Genomic DNA, 4,165 nt, shown 5'->3' on the forward strand with positions numbered 1-4,165 from the left:
AGGTCGGTCTTTTGGTGCGTCTCTGACCAGAGATAGCTGGATCCATCTGATGCTCTTCCAAACAGTGCAGTGCAGATTTGCTGACTGGTACAACATCTAAACCTTTGCTGCTCTAGATTCTTTTTACATCTCTTAGTATCAACAAATAAGCTGGTTATAGTATATACTTGAAGATTGCAGCAGGCACAAAATGCTTGGTTGACCACCCGGTTAACTGAATTGTGCCTATGAATGGTCAGTAGAGTAGTTGCTTTTTTCTATAAAAAAAAGAGGATCAGTTTGATTGCCACGTGACTGTAAGGCCAGAATGGTGGTACTGAGAAGTGGTTCTGTAACAGTCATATGTGTTCTGGAGTTGGAACTTGATTCTTTTGAAGTTGGAGTGGCTAGGTTGTTATACATACATGCTGCCCACTGAATTCAGATTTCAGTATACTGTTTAGAATAGCGGTGGATCATTGTGTTGTGTTCATAATTAGAGCTAGAGAGAAGGGAAGAGTACACCATACCATTTATTTGTACTGCATGGTCCCACTGTCGATTTTCTGAAAGTGCATTAGCCTTTTCTTAAAGTACATTACTCTCATTCTTGGAATAATAGATTGATGCTCCCTACCTCAGGTTTAACAATGCATGTCGGTTGGTCGGTGTACTAATTTTGATGCTTCTTGATCGGTGTTTCGGAAGCCATGGGCTTTTGTGTATTTGCATAAGCTTCCTTCATCTTTACTATTTTCTATCTTTAGTGTTTCTTTGATATTCCTTTGTAACTGTCTGATGTTCTGCCTTGGGTGTCCTCTGTCTTGGTTTACATCTCCATATGGCTAGCTATGTATACACACGTAGGTTTTGTTTGGACTGTACTTCAAATCACAGAGATGTTTCCATATTCATGCATTCCTCTCTTTAACTCATGATTGTTAGATAGTTGAATATCATTGGTTTGCGTCGGCATTCTATTTTTGCAATTTGAAATAGGTATTGGTCCATTGATATTAAATTTCACAATAGGTAGTGGAATCTTCAGGTAAAAGTAGTGGCAGATATGTTGGACACTTCTTTTTCGATGCAGAAATGATGTTATTGACTTGAGTCCTCAACACATATTTTTCAGTAACGGAGAGGATTATTCACCTTTGCCGCGGTAGGCGTTAAGACCTGGCAGAGCCAGGCCAATGGGCACTATTAGTGTTAAACACCCGACCCTGATGAGCCCTTACAGCCCGTGCTACTGGCCAGACATCTTCTTTGGGTCCGGAACGAAACCAGTAGGGGCACCTTGAGCGAGTACTCGAGGCGTGCAGTCAAGTCGTACAGGAAATGCGACCAGACCAGCTTTCCTGTTTACAATTGTTTGGATCGTTTAACAGCAAAGTAGAACCCATATGATTGACCCTGATGCATGTCATGCGTTATCTGCAGTATATCTCAATTTTGAATGTGATATGTCGTGTATGTATATACTAAAATTGAGCTTTTTATCAATACCGAGCTGCAAAATTATTATGCTTTTGGGTCTTTCCTGAATTTAGTTAGCGTCAATACCTCCAGAATCCCTCTTGCAATATGTAAGTCTGTTGGTAAGAACATTGATTTTGCCAGTTTGTTCTTCTAAACAAAGTGTGGATGTTTCATTTTTGCCAGGTAAAAGGAAAAGAGAACATTGGAGGAAAAGGCAATATGGCAGATTCTCTAAGCTTTCTCAAATGTTTGAAGGAAAAGATAGTTACAATTATTTTTCTCTCGCCTTATTACATCTTGATGTTAATAGGCGTTGGAAGGTACTATGGACCACATTCAAGGTTTACCGTATTTGCACAATCCTATTACAGTTTATTCTGATGAAAGAATTGACCAGTTCTTCCTTGAGTAAATTAGTATTGCTGATGCTACTCCTTTGTGCATTGTTACATAGAGTTATAGTTGTGAAGGTGTGTACGAATCAACATATAATTCCCACCATCCTATTACAGTTTGTTTTGATGACAAATTGTGCAGCTCTTACTTGAGTAAATTGTGCAGATCTTCCTTGAGTAAATTAGTATTGTGGTTACTAATCCTTTGTGCATTTGGGTACAGCTCTACTGAAATACTTCCTCCGTTCCTAAATATAAGTCTTTCTAGAGATTACACTACAAACTACATACGGATGTATATAGACATATTTTAGAGTGTAGATTCACTCATTTTGCTCGGTATGTAGTCCGTAATAGAATCTCTAAAAAGACTTATATTTAGGAACGGAGGGAGTACTTCATATGCCCATTTTAAACCCAGACCTGGCTTTAAATCATTTCTGTTCTCCTGAATTTTAGTCCGCTTCAGCAATGCTATGACCTGCCACTCCATGTATACATGAAAAACGACCACAGTTTTGCTGTTGTGTTTTGGTCAATCATCTGCGTTTCAATTCCTACTGATCTCTCATCTATTTGGCAACTGATGCCACCCGAAGGGCTGCCAACCCAAGACAACATCGGTACTATCCTTCAATAAAGAAAATACATGCATGCAGAGAAATCTGAAATAGTAGGAAATGTGAAATCTCACCAGTTGATCTCTCGCCCAAATGAGGAACCATGGAAGAAAAGGGGATAAACATGCATGATGGATGCAGTACGTGCTGCTTCATATTCTACTATGGACCGGCAACACATAGAATTATTTGTGGACTGGGCTAGGTAGCATATGGGCCTTTCAAATAACTATGCCCTCATAAAAGTTTGATACAAACACTGCTAAAAAATTACATCTTTGACTGGTCTATACATCTTATACAAATATATTCTTTTTCAAACTCAGATTTTTCAGCGTGATAACCATATTTTCAACTAAAAAATGCCTCCTAAACAGGTCTATACATTTTTATACAAATATGATTTTTTTTCAAACTCGGATTTATCAGCGTGATAAACACATCTTCAATATAGCATCATTTAACACATGTGATTTCTACTATCAATATCGAATATGTCCTTACAAAATGAAATTATTTTCATCGACAACATGGCTTTAGTGGGTCTCTGCGCTATTTGGCGCAACGGGTCAACTAGTCTTTATAAAGAAGGAGTAGATGGTGTTATTAGACGTTGTGTACCTGAGCATGAACAAGAACAGATCCTACGCAAGTGCCATTCCGAGGCTTATGAAGGACACCATGCTGGAGATAGAACTGCACATAAGGTATTGCAATCCGGTTTTTATTGGCCTACTCTCTTCAAGGATGCCCGTAAGTTTGTTGTCTTGTGATGAATGTCAAAGAATTGGTAATATTAGTAGACGTCAAGAAATGCCTATGAATTATTCACTTGTTATTGAACCATTTGATGTTTGGGGCTTTGATTATATGGGACCTTTTCCTTCCTTTAATGGGTATACACATATTTTAGGTGTTGTTGATTACGTTACTAAGTGGGTAGAAGCTATTCTAACTAGTAGTGCTGATCATAACACCTCTATTAAGATGCTTAAAGAAGTTATTTTTTTGAGGTTTGGAGTCCCTAGATACTTAATTACTGATGGTGGTTCACATTTTATTCATGGTGCTTTCCGTAAAATGCTTGCTAAGTATGATTAATCATAGAATTGCATCTCCATATCATCCACAGTCTAGTGGCCAAGTAGAACTTAGCAATAGAGAGCTTAAATTAACTTTGCAAAAGACTGTTAATAGATCTAGAAAGAATTGGTTCAAGAAACTTGATGATGCATTATGGGCTTATAGATCTGCATATAAAAATGCTATGGGTATGTCTCCATATAAAATGGTTTTTGGTAAAGCATGTCACTTACCTCTTGAACTAGAACATAAGGCATATTGGGCTATTAAAGAGCTCAACTATGACTTTAAACTTGCCGGTGAGAAGAGACTTTTTGACATTAGCTCACTTGATGAATGAAGAACCGAGGCCTACGAGAATGCCAAATTGTTTAAAGAAAAAGTTAAAAGATGGCATGATAAAAGGATACAAAAACGTGAGTTTAATGTAGGTGATTATGTATTATTGTACAACTCTTGTTTAAGATTTTTTGCAGGCAAACTCCTATCTAAATGGGAAGGCCCTTACATCATTGAGGAGGTCTACCGTTTCGGTGCCATAAAAATCAACAACTTCGAAGGCACAAATTCGAGGGTGGTGAACGGTCAAAGAATTAAACATTATAT

At 37.8% G+C, this 4,165-nt stretch overlaps 1 long non-coding RNA gene across 1 annotated transcript in view; it reads left to right on the top strand.

The window, feature by feature from the left end:
* Positions 1-2,060, top strand: part of LOC119268251 — a 4,816-nt gene extending 2,756 nt beyond the window's left edge. The window contains exon 4 of the long non-coding RNA XR_005133039.1: positions 1,645-2,060. This is a non-coding gene — a long non-coding RNA (uncharacterized LOC119268251). The remainder of the gene's footprint in view (positions 1-1,644) is intronic.
* Positions 2,061-4,165: the final 2,105 nt, after the last annotated feature.

Source organism: Triticum dicoccoides, chromosome 3A (assembly GCF_002162155.2).
Source record: "Triticum dicoccoides isolate Atlit2015 ecotype Zavitan chromosome 3A, WEW_v2.0, whole genome shotgun sequence".
Lineage (NCBI taxonomy): Eukaryota > Viridiplantae > Streptophyta > Magnoliopsida > Poales > Poaceae > Triticum > Triticum dicoccoides.